The sequence below is a fragment of the Cannabis sativa genome, chromosome X (assembly GCF_029168945.1).
Source record: "Cannabis sativa cultivar Pink pepper isolate KNU-18-1 chromosome X, ASM2916894v1, whole genome shotgun sequence".
Classification (NCBI taxonomy): domain Eukaryota; kingdom Viridiplantae; phylum Streptophyta; class Magnoliopsida; order Rosales; family Cannabaceae; genus Cannabis; species Cannabis sativa.
Genome location: NC_083610.1, coordinates 82,761,630 through 82,785,705, shown reverse-complemented (window position 1 = coordinate 82,785,705; position 24,076 = coordinate 82,761,630). Strand labels below are relative to the sequence as shown.

General features: G+C 28.1%; 1 pseudogene; it reads right to left on the bottom strand.

Annotated features, from left to right (window-relative positions):
- Positions 1-16,202: 16,202 nt before the first annotated feature.
- LOC115700647 (glucose-6-phosphate isomerase, cytosolic-like) lies at positions 16,203-23,839 on the bottom strand (annotated as a pseudogene).
- Between the last annotated feature and the right edge of the window lie 237 nt (positions 23,840-24,076).

Genomic DNA, 24,076 nt, shown 5'->3' with positions numbered 1-24,076 from the left:
TGATACACGCGCCGATAAGAAAGTGTAAATCACGATAGTACAAAAATAACGACACGTGTCAGATCAGTTGTTCGTGGTGTACACGTGGATATCTGATTACTGTCTATGTCTGGATAACATTAATTTTGCCCTTGTTAGTTCCAGATTGGAACTTTATGTATGATTTTTTTTAATTTATTTAGATTTGTTTTATAGAATTTTCATTTTTATTTTTGTTGTGTGAAGAAATTCTTTTGTTTGTTTATCTTTTTTAACAAAGATTTTTTTTTTCTGCTGGCAAATATAAAAATTCTTTCGTAAATGCAAGATGGATGAATTATGAATATAATGAGATGTTATCTATTATTTTGAGCTATTGCTCTTGATTTATCTAGATGATTTTAAATAGGATAAAAGTGCTTAAATTACTAGTTTAGTAATGTTTTAATATAAATAATTTTTTAGCGCCGAAAATATACTTAAAGGTAAGTATTTAAATTATTTTTTGACGACAAAAAATCTAAATTATTATGTTCATTTTAGAAAAAAAAAATCTCAACCACCAACATAAAAAATAATCAAACTCAAAAAAAATAGGGGTGAAAATACATTATTGAGTAGTATCTGCTACTGTTAAGTTTTAAATACAACTTGAATAATTCCGTCACCAAACAGTATTAAAGGACGTTATAAGCTTAACTTTTATTAAAGTGTGGTTACAACATTATAATCTACAGGACAATACCAAAAAAAAAACATCTTTAAAATAATTAAAAGATTACTAATTCATTCAAAACAAAACCTAAAGAGGAGATTAAAAATACTTTGTTCGCAACTTTTTGCACAATATTCAAGCAATACATCTCAAAGATAATATTTTCATACCCAAAGCAATAACATTGGACCATGCCATGTCGAAGAGCCAAAGTCTCTACTGCTTTGAGATCAAGATAACTTTCCAGACGCCACACAACAGAAGCAATAATTGTACCAGAATGATCGCGAGCCACTATACCAAAGCCAGTACAATTATCAAATTTATCAATAGCAATATCAATGTTCACCTTGATATAACCAGTCAAAGACCATTTCGAAACTATCTCATCTGGCATTGTAATCGCGTGTCCCAGAGAAAGCGAAAGCCCAAATTAAACTTGACTATGTTGGAAGTTCTAAAAAAATTCTTGATCCAATTCACCGTCAAGACAGGAGGTAAATTAATGTTATTATGTATCATTTATTTCTCTTGAACTAGATAGGTCACAAAATAGTCATAACTAATTCAATTATCTTAATTATTGTGTTAGTATCACTTAAGTAATTAATTTGTTTTATCTTTTTGCTGTGAAAGCATCCATGTTTTAAGTAAATTTGATATTTTTACTGAAAAAGATAAAAATAAAAAAGAAATTAAAAAAAATAATACTTTCGAGTGCCAAAAAGATAAGTTAAGTATTACAAACATAATAATTTAATTATTTTCCTTGTTAAAAAATAATTTGAATAATTAAGTGCTACAAATAATTTAAGTATTTTTATCGTAATATCAATATTAATAGCACACATATTACGAGACATTATGAGTAGTGTGCTCATACACTAGCTATTTTTTGAAGGGTTTATTTCATAAATACTCAAAAATAATAATAAAAAAATTACATTTTTACAGATTTATAATTTGTTTTTATACTTTTATGAATTTTAATTTTTTTTAACAAACATACGGAATTTCTGTTGCTTTTTTTAAAAAAACAAAGAATAAATGACAAACAAAAGTAGTAAAAAAACAAACCAAGATCCATCAAAATGTAAAAAGAATCCAATTTTAAGTGTAATATGCAACTTTATCTTCTTTAAAAGGAAAAAGAACAAAAAAAATGCTCAAAATGCTCAAATCATGCTTATTAAATGATATATTTTAGAGAAACATTTAAAGAATGTTATGTTGCTTTTCCAGAGGTAGAGAAATACTATGCCTATAAAATAGAATTTTAGAAATATTTTTCAAAGAAATATTAAGGGTATCTTAAAAGCATTTTCAATGGAAGGTAATATTTATAGTTATCAAAATACATATATCATCTTACAATATATTTTTATTTTCTCTTTACTCCACATAAAATTTGTCACATTTTTTAAAAAAAAATACTCTAATAGTTGATAACACTAAAAATTATCCATCATGGTCCCAAATCACATTAAATTAATGACTTTTTATGTAAAAAATAACATTTTCTAATAAAAAAATAGCATGTGGTCATTGTTTATATTGAGCTAACACTTTACCTAAAATTGAAATTGGTCTTGAAAATTATATGTATTAAGACAACTCCCATTGGAGATGCTCTAAGGTTTAAGGTGACATACTACTATTAGTACATTTCAATTTCAAATCACACAATTTTTTAATAATCAAATCCCACACATTATCATTTAAGGCTCGTTTGGTACGTCGTATTGTATTATGTTGGATTGTATTGTATTAGTATTATTTAATACAATATCATGTTTGGTATTGACTTGTATTGTATAAAGTTATGACATGTTAATAAACTCGACCCAAATACCGACTACGGGTCGGGTCTCGGGTCTATTTATCGGTCCAGGTTTAGGTCCAGGTCCGAGTTCTGTGTCCGGGTCCAAGTCTGGTCCCAGGTTTGGGTCTGGGTTCGGGTCCCGAGTTCGGGTTCGGGTCCGGATCCGGGTCTGAGAATTAGATTGACCCCGGATCCTTTGTAAATATTATAATACAAGCTAATACGGACCATTATTATATATTAAATAATACAAGTTACATTATATCAAAAAATTTAGTCGTAATAATTAATATAATACATTGCTTTATTCGAGCATAGTGTTATTTATTATTTAATACAATACGACTCTTATTAGCCTATCAAACGAGCCCTTATTAAATAATATGAAAAATTGCTAATTAATTATGAGATGTCACGTCGATATGATATTAAACATCTTGAAAGGTACGATGTATTATATCGTATTATATTGTGTAGTATTATATTAAATTGTATAATATTATATGTCATATTTTTATATAATACGGTATATGTATTGACTTGTATGTGCATATAAATATATAATATTTTGATATAAATTAAAATTTAACATAATATTATGCAAAAATATGACATACAACAGAATTTAAAATAGATAACATATTATTTTACATCACGTGTTTTGCAAAAATTACTAATAGGACATATGACCTTCTATTTAGTTAAATGATAAATCAAACCTTATATTTTTCAAAATGATACAAAATAGTACTTTGAACACAATTTTTACCAATTTTTTTAGCATTATCAAGCTCAATTCTAGTACAAACAAATGTAAAAAAATATAACTAGACTAATTATAACATTTCTATGTTAGATTATTTAATGTGTTATTTTAAAAAATACAGAGTTTAAATTATTATTTAACAAAATAAAAAATTTAATCGATAATTTTTATAAAAACAATAATTTAAAATAATATATAGTAAACAAAAAATTATTTAAAAAAAAATAATAGGAAAAATAAAAAACTCATGTAAGTGCTTTTTTAAAGACATCAAAACAGCATGATGTGTGGCGTTTTAGCATAGAACAAATCCAAAGTGTACTAATCAACGGCTGAGAAGTGTGACAGACCAAAGTTGTGAGCTTCTTTTTTTTTCTTTCTTGAAAAGGGAATGGGAATTCATGCAAATCGTGTGACTCATATTTATAAGCCCAAAACTCTTCAACTTAATCCTTTTTGTACTTTTCACTTCTCATGCAAAACCAAAAGAAAGTAAAATAAAATCTTTTTATTCTACTTCAATATTTTGCCTAATTTTTAATCTTTTAATAGTTTGCTTTACATATGTTAATTAAAGCACAAATATCCAATTTAAATTATTTTAAATTAAAAATACACGATGAGATTTTATATAATATTTAAGAAATAGTTCAATGTTTTTATATATAATACCGTGAGATCATGAACAGTATTTTTTGTTCAAAAAAAAGAATAAAACGTACTATTGTGAAATAATAATTATATTCTTTAGTATAAGCATCAAGTTCTTAGTAATTTAGTTACTTTGTTTGCATTGGGACTAATCTTATATATAAATTGTGATATTTTATTTTGAGGACTTCTGTATAACTTGGTTGGGGTCATGGTAGCCATTCATTAATATTTCACCATCATTGCAAATGAATAAATGTTTAGAAAATTTATAAACCAAAATTACAAAAATACGTTTATGATTTGTTTTTTATTTTTACGCTTTATTTTTTTTTATTTACAAAAATATATTTTTAGTAAAAATAATAAAATACTTTTTTAATTGTTTTATCATAGTTGAATTATAGTTGTCATTAGACTGTTTTTTAGTTGTTTTAGATTGTTTTATAGTTTAATTTATAGTTATCGTGAGGTTGATTTCTCGTTATTTTTTTGCTTTTTGCTACATAAAGTGTATTTTTATAATTTTAAAATTTTACAAACGTATTTTTTTAAATAAAAACTTTAAACCGTAAAATTATAAATAAAACATAAAAAGTATATTTTTAAAATTACCCTAAGTTTTACCCTTACTCATTTCGCATCATTTTCTAACTAACATTGAAGAGCTTTTGCGTTAATGACACACTAACGCAGTAGACTCATTTGCGTCGATGATACACTATGAAAGTAGAAATATTTAAACAAAAATAATAATACTAATAATTCAAATTTGCAAATTCCATATTATCCATTTGCATAACACGGATTCGTATTCATCCAGTGAAGAAAAAAAACCACAAAAAAATAGCTTAACTCTAGTTTTATAATAATATAAACTCATGAACACATATACTAAATACCCCCAAAAAAATACGGCCAAACTATTCCTACACGTAAACTCATAAGTTAAAATACAGAATGAATTAATAAAAATGCAAAATGAAAATATAATTTAATGTAGAAGCCAATTGCACTTAGTTGTCCAACATACCATAAACCTACAATGTCAACGAATTTAATTAAGACATTGACTAACGTGAAATGTTATTTTTGTATTAATGGCAATTACACTTCATAATAGAGTTTTATTAATAATGTTTTGTATGAGAAATTAGGCATCATGTTAACTTGGATTATTATCGTCCACTCAAAATACTCAATCATCTCTAATCTGTAAGATATAAATATTATATTAAATTTGACACAAAAATAAATAATATTATATTTAGCACAACATTTATAATTGTGCTTCAATACAAAATAATATTTTAAGATACAATTAGTCTAAAAAATAAAATATCATTAATAATTACCAATAAATTAGAAATCACTCCATATACTATTTTTTAACTTTTTTTTTTTTTTTCATTTTACAGTTTGAGTTGTTCCGGTGGTTGATGCATGAGTTGCCCCGTTAGTTTTTCCGTATAAAAGCAAAAAAAAATGTAAAAATGAAAAAATCCCTAAATTAAATATTAAAAAACCTATTAAATATATAAATAAAATATAAAAAAGTTATTAATTACAATGAGTGGAAAAGAGTAAATAAAAAAATAATATTTATTATGGTGTAAAATTTGATACATGCTATATTTTTATTTTGAGCCGAATTTAGTACAATGTTTAATGTATGTCAAATTTACACTATCATTGGAATTAAACTTTATAAACATGGGCTAAAAAATACATATACATTATATTTATAGCACTCTATGATTTATGACACAAAATTTAAAACTACTGTAATTTTAGTCACCAACAATTATTTAGAGTAGATCAATAACTCAAATAGGGATAAAAGGTTGCACCTATAAGTCATCTAGAAGAGCAATTGCCCTTACAACTAAAGAAGAACCCACGGATGTAATATTCTAAAAATGAGACATGGATTAACATTTCTAATTAACTTATTTACCAAAAAAAAAAAATCTAATTAACTTAATTAATGGGAAATTATATAATTAATTATATGTGAATATTTGAATTTAAGACCTCATTTATGTGTATAAGGATGTTTTCTATAATTTTGACCCGATAAGAGTAAAGTTGTAATTTTATTATGTTATTTGCTAGTTGACTATATTATTATGTAGTGTGTTCGTTTTATTGTGTTATAAGTAAGGCTAATTATGATTTTTACCTCCCGAACTTTGACATGTACTAAATCGTGCCTCCTGAACTTTGAAGACCGTTAAAAATTCTTTCTGAACTATTAAGATTATTTGATTTAAGGACTTTTGTCTAATTTTAGTAAGAAAAGTCTAATAAAGGTGAAAGTTCAGAGAGCATGATTTGACAAATGTCAAAGTTCGAGGAACATGATTTGGTAAATATCAAAGTCTAGGGAGCATGATTTAGTACAAAATTAAATAAAATTGGACAAAAGTCCTTAAATCCAACAATTTTAATAATTTAGAGGAATTTTCAACAGCCAAAAAAGTTGATGGGGCATAATTTGGTATATGCTAAAGTTCAGGGGACAAAAATCCTAATTAGCATATAAGTAATTTTCGACAAATTAGTGCGGTATAATTATAAATAGGTATTTTGATTGAGACTGAGTTCAGAATCATATTATGTGTTATGACTATTAAATAATTTTATTTGATTAATTGTGTGAGTTAATGAAATGTCAATGCCTTTTGATCCATTTTATGATGTTTGTAGCCTGTTGCCACTTATTGCTATGTTGATAAAGGAATTTTATTTAATATAAGTGATATTCATATTTCTTTCAGCCTTGAAGAGCTTCATCGCCCCTTTCATTCTCTCTTTCCCTCTTTGTGAAAAAAACTTAGTTTTTACTTGATTGCTTGGTGAATCCTATAGTTAGTGATTGTGCAATCTAATTGAGGTATGAATTTGATTCTTTAATATTTGAATTTTTTAATTTAATTTTAGGATTTGAGTTCATATATGCCGTTCTTGAATTTGAGTACTGATGATGATGTTTTTGGGTGATAATTGCATAGCTATGATAATTAGAGTCATAGTTGAAGTTGATTAGTGGGTTTTAATCTTGTTTTGCTTCATGTATTTTGGTATGCGATGTTTTTGAGCTGAAACTTAAACTTTGAGCATGAATTTAAGTTAAATTTCAAGTTTCTAAGTTGTATTTTGGTGTATTTTTAGAGTAAAAAATCTTGATTTTTAATTTAGGCATCGCGACCCTATTCTTGGGAGTTGCGACCTTTATTTTTTTTCGTTGTTTTTGCTCTCTGTAACAAGAGAGCCACGACCTTAGTTGCAGAGTCCCGGCCCTTATAGTTCAATAGAACCGAAATTTTTCGTATCTTGTTTTGGCGATAATTTTTTATTTCTAGCTCCATTTTGAATGTTTATATCGTTGAAAATCTTGTGAAGAACTCTACCATTTAGTCTATATTTTGAAACCTAATTATTTATAAATATTGTTATGTGATTGGAAATTAATTCTATTGTGTTTGTACCTGAGTTTGTTAATCAAGATTATCTGTCAATTGGAATTCTCCACTTACGTTGGAATCTAGGTAAGAAAGTGAACTTTACACTTAGAGTTTAATGCTATGACACCTTTTATATGCTATGTAGTTACATATATAGGAATAAGTGTTAGGGCTATCATTCTAAAAGTTCCTATATATGAAAATATGTTAAATAAGTTGTGTGGATAAATGACAAGGGTTATGCATCTAAGATATAATTAGATTAGACTTGGTAATCAAACCAAGATAAATCCTAATAAGGCATTATAAACTAAATAGACATGTGGGCATAACACGCGGTGTCTATACAAAATAGATCTAAGATGTGGTGGCATCATTATAAATAATGTGGCGTGTTATATTAGTGTAGATGCATAGTTATTAACAAAGTGGCGTATTAAATGAGATAAATGTTACGTGATTATTTTGGGTTTGATTATGCTTTCTTACTAGGCCTTATGAGTTTGAGGGCTTTGACGGTAGATTGTACATGTTCTGGTCAAGTTAGACCATAAAGGTCAGGTCCTATAGGGATATTACGTTAGAACATGCACCATATAAGAACACACAAATTTAAGTTGTATATGTTTTAAGATATTACAATATCTTAAAACATATAAATTTAAGCCACCACACAACATGCACCATATAAGAATACACAAATTTAAGTTGTAAGTTTGATTGAAGAAAAAATCACCACCAACTATGGAGGACACTTCAACACCTTTGAATATTCCAATTGGTCCAACATCTAAAGGAAGTTTTCCTAAAACCACCATACATTCTTTTATTACTCTCCTTCTGCCTTTTCGTAGTAAGTTTAATACTATGTTTGGTAGAAGGAAGAAGTGAGTGGATGGAGAGGAGATGAATGAAAGAAATGGGAGGAGATAATAAATCTACTTATTTGGCAAGAGAAATTAGGGGAGGGAACAGAGTTAGATGGAGAGTAAATCCTTCCAAATTCTTAATTTAGAATTCTTCCATTAATAGAAGGTTTCACACTCCCTCTTTAATTATTAGAAATTAAAAATATACATTCTTAATATATTATTAAAGAATGGAGTTTTTTCTATTTTGAATTAATATTACTTTAAATAAATATTTATACTACTACAAGCAAAAATAAACATTTATATTATTTATTAATTTCAAATAGAAATTTTTACATGAAAAATTTATTTTACACAATTTATTACAAAATTACTCATACACGCCTATGTTTACATTTTTACTTACAAAGTTGGTTTTATTACACAAATACCACTTAGTCATCATTTCATCCATCATCAATCAAATCCTACTCTCTTCCATCTCTTTTTTCATTTTCTATCAATCAATCCATCATTTCACTCTCTTTTTTTATTCTTTTCTTTTTATTTTTAATTTTATTTCAGTTTTTAATTTTTTATTTTTAATTTTATTTCAGTTTTTAATTTTTTATTTTTAATTTTATTTTCAGTTTTTAATTTTTAATTTTTTTTCCATAACAGTTCTTCTTTTCTTTTTATTTTTAATTTTATTTCAGTTTTTAATTTTTTATTTTTAATTTTATTTCAGTTTTTAATTTTTTATTTTTAATTTTATTTTCAGTTTTTTAATTTTTAATTTTTTTTTCCATAATAATTCTTCTTTTCTTTTTATTTTTAATTTTTAATTGTAAAGCTAGTTTCTTATATATTGTTGCTTAGGTCTAGGATTGACTTCTATCAATCAAGGGAGAACTATATATATACATATATGATATGCACACGTAGTGAAGATTTTTGAGACGTACACAATGATATTATTGTCAACATATATAGTAGATATTAGGAAATTAGGTATACCAATACCAACAGCACCACGATTCTAAGATTTTATTTTTGAAATATCTCAAAATCAGTCTAATATTATTTGTACAAATTAAAAACGCGCATGTTAGTGTGTCTAATTAAGTCAATAAAAATCACTATTGAAAGAGTGATGAACATATATAGCATTGCTATTGAAAAAACTGATGATATACAACATTCACGTGCAACAATATTAGAGAATAGTGTGCAGAGATTTCATTGTCAACGTTTCTGGGAAAAAAGCTAATGTTGGTGCTGATGTTCGAACCGAGGTTTGTTTTTGGTTTGTTTTTGGTTTTCTCCCATATTTGAAATTTTACACCTTCTGTATGTATTTTTTTAATATATTTTTTATCTAGTTGTTTCCTGTCCATTTTTATATCATCAATGGGTAACAATGAGATTTATCATGGATGTTGATGTTCAAAGAGTTTTTCCTGTATTTTAGTTTGTATACAGTTGTTTTGTAGTTTTATTATAGTTTTGCTACTTGCATATGTTATTTCACTATAAAATTAATATGCAACTATTTGCACAAAACTTACTATGTATAACTACTATTTCTTAGTCCCCATCAAATTAAATTCTTGCATAATATATAAACTATCATAAAACGATAATGCAACTATAAGGCAACCAACACAAAAAATAAATCAAAATGTAACTGTATATAACGTAGATGTATTATTCATGAGGTTTTTTTTAAAAATTTTCACATCATACATTGTTTTGAATTTGGTGGGAGGTCCAGATCTGTTTGTTACAGATCTACATTTCATGAATCTGGATTTCGATATTAGGGGGAGTTGTTTTGATCGAATAAAACAGAAAACAAATGTGTAATTTCAGTTTCTTCACAGTTTTTCTGATTTTTTTTTCGTCATTTTCAGTTTAGATCATTGCAGGTATTCTTTTCCAGTTAATTTTGCCAGAATTAATAGTTGTATTTTTCTCGTTTTGGTTTCATTTTGGTTGCTTTGCGGTTTTGAAACGAGCGTGTATTTTCATCTTCATGGTTCGCTCTGTACAGCTGAAGGCTTAGTGCATGTGGTATTTTTGTAAATATTTGTATGTGGACTGTATAAATGTTTAATGGGCCGGCCCAAAGTATTTTTGTAATTTTTTTTTCCTTTTTTGTATTTTTTTGTTTTTTTCCCTTTCAAATATACTATTTTCAAAGTTTTTTATTGGGCATTTTACATAAATGTATACATTTTTCTAAATAATTACAAAAAATGTGCAAAAAAATACAATTTTAAAAATATACACATTTCAAAACATATTTACAAAAATTCATACATATTTTTAATTAAATTATAATAAATATATTAATGATTTAACTTTCTATATATAGATTTGTATAATAAATATTTATAACCAATTGATATGATATTAATGAAAAGGCCACAACTAATTAGCAAAATATATATATTAATAATTAAAAAACATAAAAGATTCTAATTATAAATTTGTTATCATACAACTCACGTGAATATCATAACTGTTATATTTTTAAAATTGAAATCATATATAATCATAATTGCAAGGGAAATGAAAACTAATAATCTGATTATGTTATATGATTATTAAAAAACTTATAGCTATACGTATATTATCATAATCTAATCATAATTATCAAATTCTAATTATGTTATATGATTATTAAAAAGATTATATTATCAGATTTTATTGGAAAAATATTAAAAATTGATATTAATTATACATATGATCATATCAAGCCAATTTAATATATTTTAATGTTAATTAACATATATTTTGAATTAGTGATATATATATATGTTCCATATTTTACTTTTCATTCATTCATTCTTTTTTATTTTATATATGTTGTTTTTTTTTTCTTTTTTTTTTTTTTTTGGTGGTGTTTCTTATTATGTTTTGTTGTGTATGGTATTGTAATATTTTTTTAATATGTTTATATGTTTTTAGTGTTTTTTTTAAATTTATATATGTTTTTGTTAAACTTGATGGGTTGTTTTTGTTTATTTTTTTTAATGTATTTTTTTGGTGGAAGAATTATTCATGCTCCATTTATAAAGGTCCTTTTTTTTTGGTATTTTTATCTTTTTTAGTTGTTTTTTTTTTTTGTTTTTTTTTTTGGTGTTTCTTATTATGTTTTGTTGTGTATCGCATTGTAATATTTTTTTTAATATTGTTTATTTATTTTTAGTGTTTTTTTTTTAAAATTTATATATGTTTTTGTTAATCTTGATGGGTTGTTTTTGTTTATTTTTTTAATGTATTTTTTTGGTGGAAAAATTATTCATGCTCCATCTATAAATGTCATTTCTTTGTTTTTTTTTTATCTTTGTTAGTTGTTTTTTTTCTTTTGTTGTTTTGTGGTTTTTTTATTATGTTTTGTTGTGTATTGTGTTGTAATATTTTTTTAATATTGTTTATTTGGTTTTAGTATTTTTTTTTTAATTTATATATGTTTTTGTTAAACTTGATGGGTTATTTTTGTTTATTTTTTAATGTATTTTTTTCGCTTTTTATTATTAATTTAAAACTGTTTATTATTTTTAATCGTTAATTATTTTTTTATGTCTTATATTTAAAATATTACATCTGTATATTTTTTATAAATCATCTTCTCATCTATGTTATTGTTTTGTTTATTTTTTGGTTTTATTTTTTTTTTCATGTGTGTATTTTAAGTACTTTTCATATAAATTTATTCATCGTGTTTATTTTCATGTGTTTATTTATATTAGGATTGGGATTTTTATTTCATGTGTTAATCAATAAAATTATGATTATATATGTTTTAAATTTTAAAAATATTGCATTTATGTTATAAATGATGTTGCCGTGAGTTGTATGAGAACAACAAATAATATTGTTTATAAATAGAATTTTTAAATTATTAATATACAAATTTTGTTAATTAGTTGTGGCCTTTTCATTAATACCATATCAAGACATAAATATTTATTATCCAAATCTAAATATAGAAAGTTGAATCATTAATATTTCAATTATAATTTAATTAAAAATATGTATGAATTTTTGTAAATATGTTTTCAAATGTGTACATTTTTAAAATTGTGTTTTTTTGCACATTTTTTGTAATATAATTGTTTTTGTTGTACACTAATGAAAAAACCCCTTTTTTATTTACAAATATACGGTAGAAAAACTCTCCCAAATGCGCAAGGAGAAGTGTGACACACATGTGGCTATGTGGGTGAGTGAAACTCACACTCGAGTGAGAGACAAAGCCTTCAGAGTTGCCTGACACTCACAAACTGTAGCATCAGAACGCAACAGTAGTTGCCACGTGGCATATTCAGACGAAGTGGGTTTCAACATGCAGGGCTTCTTTTCTCAGCGCAAAATAACTAAACAACAAATACAAAAACAACTAGAAAACAATTCAACTATGACATATAAATCAATTAAAGTTTATCATATTATGCAAATAAAAAAAAAATTATAAGACAAAAACCTCAAAAAATACTACACCAAAATAACTTAATATACAGTTTTAACTCTTGTGCCGAAATGTAAATGCCCTAATACAATAGGTGAATATCGACATATTGCCTGTTGTAATGTCTTGTATAAGGCTGCAACTAAACTCATTTGCTCGAGGCTCAAAATTATTCTTTCAAATATTGGGGCTCAAAATCAATGAGGTTTTGTTAAAGGTAGATTGATTGCTCATAATATAATGGTATGTCAAGATCTTGTTAGACACTATGGAAGAAAAGCTACAAGGGCCAATTATATGATCAAACTTGACTTGCCTTGACTTGCACAAGGCATATGACACGATTGAATAGAATTTCCTAGAAGAGATGACCCATGCTTTTCAATTCTCTACATTGATATGTTGTAGGATTAGATACATTTTAATGCTTATTTCTTCTTCTTATTTTTTTAATGAGTTTTTATGTATACTAATTAGTATTTAAAACATAGTAGTAATTTTTAATCTATCTTATACTCATTTGGCATTTCTCAAAATTTAAATATGTTTTGGTATTTAAGTTTATTAATGAGAGTTTTTTTGGATTTTTTTTTAAAATATTCGTAAAATGTAAATAATTACAAAAATACTTTAATAAACTCAATTATAATAGTACCTTGCCACAATACCTTAATTCCAAACTAATATGCGTGAAATAGAAATAATTCCAAAATTCTTTTTGTTTTCTTATTTTCCTACATTTCAAAAGCAATTTTTCAGTAACTTATGATACTGATAAGAAACCAATAAGTTATTTTTTTTATAAAAGTATCATTTATGTATTATATAATTTGAGATACATTTTGATTACTTCTAAATTTTAATTATATACATGTTGATAATTAATTAGTTATTTTATGGTTATATTAATATATTTGAATAACCTTTAAATTTATTTTAGATTAGTTACTTTTAAAACTATATCATTATTTTTAGTTTATATTATATTGTTTAAGATATAGTTTTATGTTTTTCTTTTCTTTTCTGTAACAATGTTACTTTCAATCTATTTTGAGAAACTAACGTGTTACAATAAAATAAAATAAATCACATAACTTATTAGAAAAAATTTTAGACATATGAACTAATGATCAATTAATTATTTTAAAGTCACATTGTGGTACCTTAATATTGCTTAAATTTTAGTAACCGTGAACTTGGTTCGCACATTAAATTTTGTTTAATTGTGAAATTAGTTGGGATAAGTTGAAAAATACTATTTTTTTGTATCCATTAATCAAAAATACCTTCGTATTATATTTTATTAAAATATATCTATTTTTTTTTTAAGTGGATTGCCTATTATATTCTCAATCTCTACTTAAGTTTAACATATAATTTACATTAATTTAAGAGATTTAATGAGAACATCATCTATAAAAATGGGTATATCTTAAAGGATATAAAAATAGAAGTAAAAATTAAAATAAATAAAATAAAATGAATACATGTAATTTTCTCAAATTAGTTAACTTTTGGTTAACTAAATAAAAAAAAAAACTACTGTTAAATGTGATCATTTTGACGTGTAAAAAATATATGTTTCCATTGTCACCATCATGAAAAACAAAAAGTGCTTCTTATGCCAATAAAAAATATTGTGATATTTGGTGGTAGTCAATGATATTTTAATTAATAGATTAACACAACCAATTGGTTACTTATTTATAAATTTTTTATTTTTATAATTATTTTTACACATTGTTGAAATGTAAAATATATAATTAATATTGTAAACAACTAAATAATTACTTTTGTTTTGGTGACAAATCATATACTTCCCCATCTCAAAATGATCACATTGAAAAATGGTCATAATGGTACTATTTTTTTAGGCCAAATACATTTAATGATGTGACTAAAATTTCTTTTTAACTTTGGGGAGGAGAGAAAAAGAAATATCTATTTTATTTGATTTTTTTTGGGTAAATACTATTTTGGACCCTCTGTTTTGCAAAAGTTACCAATTGGACACTGTGTTTTGTTAAATGACAAAATGGATCCTGTATTTTCTAAAATAGTACAAATAGGACCCTGAATTGATTTTTTGTCAAAATAAAATTTAATTATAATCCGATCTAAAAGTGCTATGAGAAAACTGTTTACATTTTTTGTATCTGTTCGTATTAAGCATTGTCTTCAAGTTGGTTGTATTAATAAAAAAGTTGTCAAAAATTAAGCTCAGGGTCCTATTTTTACTATTTTAGAAAATACAGGGTCCATTTTGTCATTTAACAAAACACAGGGTCTAATCTATAACTTTTGCAAAATACAGGGTCCAAAATGGTATTTACTCGTTTTTTTCCAAAGATAAATTAAAAATTACATTTTTACGTTTATAAATATATTTTTTACATTTTTACGGTTTTCCATAGAAACAACACGAAAATAATAAAAAAATTACATAAAAGTAATATAAAAATAACATCTAAATAACATCAAAACAACAATAAAAAATAACATACAAATAATAAAAAATTAACAGCAAATTAACAAAAGTACAACATAAAAAGACTGTATTTTTTTGTAAATAAAATCAAAAAAATCGTAAAAATATTTAAAATTCCATGAAACTATATTTTTGTAATTTTTTTATTAGCTTTGTGTATTTGTGAAATAATTCCTTTTTTCTATGTATAATTACTTAATTGCTAATTGTAGAAATCTAAGTTCAAATAAAAGAAAAAAAAATAATTATCAAGTAAAAAGAGAAATGAAAAAAATAATTATCAGTACAATAATTTAAAAAACGACAATGAAATTGTTACTGAAATGGAATAAGTTATTATTAATATAATAGTAAAAAAAAGTGTGTAGATGTAAATTATCCAATTTTAAATACTCGAGGGGAATTTTACTTAAAAAAAGAATACTCGGGGGTATTTACTTTACTTCCCCAAAATTTGAGTTGAACAAAACATAATAATGAAGAAATTACACTCCATACTTTTTTTATATTGTCCTCTTTTATTTTTACTCTTTTTTTTAAAGTCTATCATTTTTATCTATTTTTTTTAAACATTATACCAATTTTGCCCCTAACACTTCAAGATACTCTCCATGACTCTCTTATGTCAGGATATTTTTGATACAATACATATAAAAAGAGATATGTTTCAATTAAATATAAAATTAGAGGTAAATTTGATTAATTGATTAATAAAAGTGGTATTTTTCAACTTATAAAACTAGAGGTATTCATTGGACCACATCTAATATTTTTAGGCTTATTCAGATCCAATCTAATTATATATTGCATGTTAAATTTTACCATTCGATCCGATACAATTAGTTTCAATTATCCAATCGATCCAATATCGAATGGATGTTGGATTGAATCGATTCTATCTGTTAGATGTATTTTATATATATATTTTTTGGTTTAATTTAAATTTATTCAATATTTTAGAGCTAGTTTTTTTTTTTTTTTGATCGGATCGGATCCATCCAATATTTTAAGTTTAGTATGTATTGAATTGAATTAGATCCATCTAATCCAAAAAAAAAAAAGAAATTTTAATTTAATTTTTACATATACATATATATTTTAGGTACAACAATATAAAATCTAATTACTCATCCAAACTAAATGAAAATACTAATTAGTTCAATTGGATGTTAGATGTATTGAATTTTTAGACACCCCATCCAACATCCGATCTGATCCAATTGGATATTCAAAAGTAACATCCGATCTGATCCGATCCAATTGAATATCCAATGTTTGTCGACCAGTTGTAATTGGATAGGTCGATTGTCATTAGATTAGATCAATTTATGCACACCCCTATATAAAACAAGTTGGAATGTCAAAATATATGCAATACAAAAATAAGGAGGCACACAAAAGTTATACAACTATATCCAGGGCAAACGGGTTGAAGAATACGAAGGATCATTTGAACTTGCCTGCAATGTCGAATATATATAGTTTGGTTTGGTCAAGTCAAGATTCATTTATCTATCTCTCTTTCCTTCCCTGAAATGAAATATATGTTTCACACATGACACACCTCAAGATATCTTCTTAGTAACGTTGCGGTCCTAAAGTTGAAGCCCTCAACAAAGCCCTCGACAGGTTCACTCTTGGTGCGAGATGCATGGAGTTGTTTTCTAACTTGAGTAGCTATGTGATATGATTTGATTATGGGACCGAAAATAGAGTATGTTATACAATGTGGTAGAAAAAGAGTTTGCGTAAAAAAAAAAAAAAAAGAGGAAAAGACTCGAGGCCCTTACCCCTCCCATTCTCTCTCAAGCTCTACCACCATGGCACCCGCCACCACCCAACAACACCATTTCAACCTTACCACCACCATTATCATCGCCCTCGCAATTAATGTTGCCACCTCCATCCACTATTGAAACACCCCATAGAAGAACCAATCTATGTTTTAATTAACAAAATGAAATCCAAAACAAACCCTCGAATAATATTTACTTACAACACTAATTTAAAAACACATTTATGTATGATTTATTGGGTTTGCTCGCATTTTTATTTCAAATCTAAACTTCAAAGAAATCAACAAAATCTTGAACACAACGATATTTTTTTGCGATACTCTCCTTTTTTTTTTTTAAGGATACTTTTACGATACTCTCTAACGATACTTTTGTAATGCTCTCACTTATTATAAATTTTTGAAGTAAAACAATGCCTTTGCAATGCTCCCATTAAAAGTTAATTTTTAGTCTAAAATCAAGTTTTAACAGGAACATTGCAAATATATCGCAAAAACATTACAAATGCATCATGTTTAACTTCAAAAATCATTAAAAATAGAAACATCGCAAAAACATTATTTCTTACCTAAAAATTATGACAAATGAGAGCATCACAAAAGCACAGTTAGTGAGCATCATTTTGTTCAAAATTCTACAGATTTTCAAAGTTCTAAATGTGGAGCGAGCCAAACTAATAAATCATACATAGATATATTAGAAACCTTTAAATTAGTGTTTTAAGTTAAATATTACTGGAGTTAAGTTTTGAGTTTGATTTTGATTAAAACATTAGAGAAAGAAAAATAGATTGGTGCTTCCATAGGTGTTCCAATGGTGATAGGAGATGGTAGCATCAATGGTGTGGACAATGTTAAGGGTGCTCTACTGCCACAGGAAGGTAGTGGTAATGCTATCATAGTAGAGAAAAAGAGAGCTTGAAATATGGTTTGAGAGAGAAAAGGAGCTGATAATGTGACACAATTTTATCCAAAAACCTTTTTTTTTTGCATAATTATTAAAGTTGGCATGCTATTTTAATAAGGCATGGTAGAAAACATAACACCAGAAGTTTTCCATAAAGAAATGTGTTAATTTCATTATTGCAAGATGATTATAGTCCGTAAAAAGTTTCCAGGTAATGCTCAGTTACTAACCTTCCCTAGTTCAACTCCCCATTGATCAAAAGAGTTGATGCCCCACCCGAAACCTTGCACAGCAATTCTGTGCTCATAGATTGCCAATAACTGAACATTGGCAAGACACAATAACTGAACGAATTACCAATAGAATAATTTGGCTGAGTCGCGAACAATGTCGCTCTCTTTAAGACGTTTCGCGGCTCTGCCCGAAGTGTGCACAACAGTCTAGCAACCACGGCGTCCCCAGGATAAAACAGCCTCTGTATAAGTACGATACGTTCTGCACCGAGAGAAAAATCGTAAAGAGAGAAAAGATTTTTTTTTAATGTTGAAAAGATATATTCTTACGTTGTTCTGATACGACTTAGGTAAGAAAACGGTAATGTTCGTTCGTGGAGGAGTTGGATCGTGGGAAGAAAAGACGGATCATTGACTGATCGCGTTTTACCTCTTCTGATCACGTGTTAAAATTAATTAATAAATAAAAAAAATAAATTATTTAATTAAATAATTTTTCTTTAAAAAATAAAGTGACACCTCACCCGCCCGGATCGGTCGGACAAACGGCGGCGACGCGCGCGTGTGGTGGTCCAGTGGTGGTCCAATGTCGCTCTCTTTAAGACGTTTCGCAGCTCTGCCCGAAGTGTGCACAGCAGTCTAGCAACCACGGCGTCCCCAGGATAAGACAACCTCTGTATAAGTACGATACGTTCTGCACCGAGAGAAAAATTGTAAAGAGAGAAAATATTTTTTTTTTAATGTTGAAAAGATATATTCTTACGTTGTTCTGATACGACTTAGGTAAGAAAACGGTAATGTTCGTTCGTGGAGGAGTTGGATCGTGGGAGGAAAAGGCGGATCATTGACTGATCGCGTTTTACCTCTTCTGATCACGTGTTAAAATAAATTAATAAATAAATAAAAAATAAATTATTTAATTAAATAATTTTTCTTTAAAAAATAAAGTGACACCTCACCCGTCTGGATCGGTCGGACAAACGGCGGCGACGCGCGCGTGTGGTGGTCCAGTGTGTGAGTCCTCACCCATGCGCGCAAAACTGGATACCCCTTGGGGCCCAAACCCATATCTCAAACTTGCACTAGATATACACTTCAAATGTAGTGTTTCTATCCCATGTGAGACTCCTACTCACACACTTCACTTTTCTATTTTTACATAATTTCATACAAAGTTCCATCAAAAACTTACAAATTTTAATACATTCACCAAGCAAATGTGAGAGCTGCAGAATTCAGAAAAATATGTTTAGACTCGAGCTATCTAATTGATAAGGCATAAAAATATGTGGAAATTCATGTGACCTCAATAATGCCTTATCAATTAACTCAGTCCAAAGTCATCTGCTCCAAATATGCTTATTGTGGTTATGTATAAAAAGAAGCATTTACAGTATTGTACTTATTTTAAATCATTCCCTTAAATGAAAAATAACAATAAGTTAAGAATAAACAAAGAAAAAAACTGCATACCTGGCCAACATTGTAAGCAGTTAGTGAAGGTAGAAGAAGGCTGAGAGAAGGTCTGTGAAAGAAAGTACAAGAATTAGTACACTATTCATTGACCTGATAACAATGTCTAGTCTACAAATTAAGGAAATAACCTTATGAGGAACCAGATGCTCTGCCACATTCTCCTTTTGCACCTGTTCTATGGTCTACAAAAAACTCTTCAATGGTTAGAGAAAGGAATAACTGACTGATGCTTTCATAAAAAATAAAATGTGGTAATATGACAATAGCACCAAAAGTTGACTAATATACAGCATTTACTAACCCTCACCGAAACACCCTTGCATTCTTTATTTTATAATTTGCTACCAAATTTTCCAAAAGAGATTGTAAATCACTCCATAACCACTAACCCAACCCCTATTTTGGGTCAAGGAGGAATATTAATATTGAGCAAATGAGATAAAACTCTCCAAAGAACAAAGAAAGCATCTATGATGGTGCATAATACCTTCCCATAAGCAACAAAATTATTCATCGTTACTCACCACTTCACCTGCAACAAAATTATTCATCCTTGAATTATATAAAATTCTGTGAAGTAGACTATAAACTTCTAGAAAATCACGTGATAATAAATATTAGATCTAAAAAGATCAATAAAAAGAACCTTTCAAGTAGACAGGCTGCTGACTCTTCACAACACCAATAAAATCACAAGGAATAATACGGCCCTGAAAGTTCATAAAATAGTTAAGTGCAGCTTTCAGTAGATATAAAGAGAGGTTAACTTATGTAGCTTGAAGTTAAAGAATTAACAAAGTTTCACCAACAAATTATCAATACCTGATGAATTAGTTGGTAAAAACTGTGCTGACCATTTGTTCCAGGTTCATCAAAGTCAATTTCACCAGCCTCGTAGGGAAGCGGAACTCCATCAATTGATACACCCTTGCCATTACTTTCCATGCTAACCTACATAGAATTACAAGACGAAAGGTATTAAGAGCATGCAACAAAACGACACACACCTTCAAGGAGAAAAAAAAAGGCAGGTAAGCTAAGCAGCACTCTAAGTGGACCTACCTGTTGAATGTGTGGGGCAAACTTCTCCAGGGCTTGGGAGTAAGGTAAGATGGCCTAAGCAAAAAAATATTTAGTCAATCTATTCGGTGGATGGTAAAGAAATAAATAAACTTGAAGTAGATGTAAGCACTGACTCTTGCAGGATATCCAAGAAATGAAACATTCCATAAGCTCAACAAGCCTAAAAGCACCTAATAAACAGATGTCTTGTTTAAAAAATTAACCTGTACTGAATCTCACTTCTGAAGTTCAATTAAGAAAGAGCATTATGGGGCATTGGTGGTGCTCAGCACCATATAGACTAATCCTGGTACCAAATGGGTCCAACAACATTAAGTTATCATATTACATCCATTTATATTAGTGGGGTGGTGTTGAATACCATTAGCGCCTCTTAGTATTATTCATCAAGAGAAAGAATGAATAAGAAAGGAAGAAAAGAGTGTGACACGGCAGTCCTCTTTGAAACAGTTTTTTTGCGTAAGCAATTGTACTGAACTTTCTTGCATATCAAATTTGCACGAGGGAAATTAATCACTTGGTTATGGAGACAAAAAAAAATACCAGTTCAGGTACTTAGGAATATTTTTCTCATATGGTGCTGAGTGGAAATGCTGATCAATGCTTGAGGCCCCCTTTAAGAACCTTTCACCAGATGAAAGAAACAATGTTATGGCATTAGAAACATGCCAAATAGCATAATTGGTAAATGAAGTTAAATTCAATACAAACAAATTAAGATATTCTCATCTGTCTTTCCCCTAGTAACTAGAGATGAAAAATAGATTAATAGTTCAAACTAATCTGATTGACAGCTGGAGCACAAGCAAATTTATCCATAAAAAATTTCAGTACTAATGATGCAGTGGAACTGTAGCAATTATAAAATACATACTTCTCAACAATTTGGAAACCATACTGAAGAGACAACGGCAACACTCCCACAGCACTGCAAACTGCAACCAGCTGTTAAAACTCCAATCAATTATCAAAAAGGGGCAATCTTAAAGCGAAAAAAAGAGGTAAACTACTTACCACTGTATCGTCCACCAACCCAGTCCCAGAATGTGAAAGCATTGTTAGGATCAATACCAAATTTTTCCACAAGCTGAAACAGAAAAAATAATTTAGTACTAATGACCCAACCGGTGCTTAATCATCGAATACAATGACTAAAAGAGTACCATAAGATTTGTGCTGACTGCTACCATATGCCTAGCAACAGCAGAAGGCCTGAAGATAGTATGCAATCACAAGAGGGGGAAGTTAAAGCATCTTTCAGGCATTTCAACAGTTAATTTCAAGAGGACCAGTAGAGAGACTGGTTAAATGCACATCTTTTCAATAATTAATTTCAAGCAGAAAAATGCTAAAATATTTGACAAGAAAACTTTTAGGGGGAAAAACAAAATGACAGAAAAAGATTTTACTTTTTCTGCTGAAAAAAAAAACAGATTTTAGTTTAGTGAAAGAAACCACATGAAATGGGACCAATCTTCATTCTTGATTTGCTCAATTCCATATTTGTTCTACCTTTTTCATTTACAGCAGCTTTGAAGCAAATTCAGCCATTCAACTATATAATATAGATCACCATAAAATTCCCCAAGAAACAAATCCCATATTATTGAAGAATTTAAGCTACAGTTTAACATTGAACTGACCCAACAGCAACCACATCTGTAAGTGGTAATCCTGTAGCTCCAACCTAACAAAATTTTCAGTTATTAGAAAACTGAAGCATCACATCCAACAAAAGTGAAATTAACAGGCTAAGGAAGACTACCCAAGAACCATTGCAGACCCTCTCAGAGAGCTCCTGGATCTTGTCCAGAACTTTCCAAATATCCTGGACCACATTCTTCCCATCATTCTGAATAACAGTGTCTCTAGGAGCACGGAGAGCAACATGGAGTACTGATCTATTCTCTGTGCTATTTATCTGAAGTGATAGAACACCCATAAATAATCAAACAATATACATATATATAAATAAAAAAAAAAAAGAGAAACAAGTTTGCTTAAAAACATTAACAATTAATTTCAAAGAACCATCAAATGGATATTCTGTGGTATTTTATAGACAAGAGACCAGCAATGACACTCAGTTCATCAAACTACCAATGAATTCTTGCTTTCTAATAAGCACAACAAAGTTAATAAACACATTACTTTGAAACAAGTAAACCCTGTATCACATTACTTCATTTAGTCAAGAGATAAACTTGAACTTACATGTTCCCCACCAAACATTTGATTAATCTTGTGTTTGAGATTTGCTGTCTACATTGTCAATACCAACAATCAGATAAGCTACTAAAGAATAGCAAGCAACATGGGCAGTTTAAAAAACTAAAAGGGGTGAACTGAGGCTACCTCTGCTAATTTAAAGAGCTTTTCAATGGTTGCAAGTGTGGCATTCTGCCGCCAGTAATCCAATAGCAACCCACCAAACTCACTGTAGAAAAGTAAAATATACACATATAATCTGTGTCAAACTAGATTCTAAACAAGAATATTCATAATTAAACACACTTCTAAAGCTTGAAAAGAATTATCGTACACCATCATTGAGTGGCATCGTTGAGCATCATTCATCAAATCACGTAAATGGGTCTTCTTAATCTCCTCAACATGAGCCTGCAAAAGCAAAACGACGCATATTTGTAATCATGACCAGGATTTCAAATGTTACACGTTACTTGCATTTCATTAGTAGGAAAATAAAAAATCCCAAATAATGATGACTCTAAGTAAGTCCATTATCTATGAAAAACTAAAACTCTTCCATTAACCATCGTCTGAATTCTCGCAAAGGAGAAATAGCAGCAGCAGCAACAACAATAATAATTAATTTCCAAGCTTAAACATTAAAATATTGTCCTTCTACCAGCATTTTCCATTAGTTTGACCAAAAACATCGAATGAAAAAAGAAAGAAAAGAAAAAGAGATTAAAATACAAATCATCAACTGAAACCAAACAAACAAGATACACCTAATCGATAACAAAAAGAAAAGACATTTCTTACTTCAGTAACCAAACAGAGCAAATGCACAGGATGAAGATGATCAGACCCTAGAGAGAGAAAGAGACGCGAAAGATGTATTATCTCATATAGCATATATGTTGCATGTATGTATGTACCTGAAAAGTCCGAAATTTTGCTGGAAAGGGATAACCCAAAAGTAGGACAAAAATACATGCTTTTTCCATACACTGCGTCTACGTGGGTTAACTCAGGTGCTTGAGGTTTATGCTAGCCCGCCACGTGGCAGTCCCATGATGTCAACTGGTCTCGTCACATATACGCTCTTCGTCGCCATAATTAAGATTTTTGACTTAAATTTTGACAAACTTTTAAAGCTCGTTAAAAATGTCCTTAAAC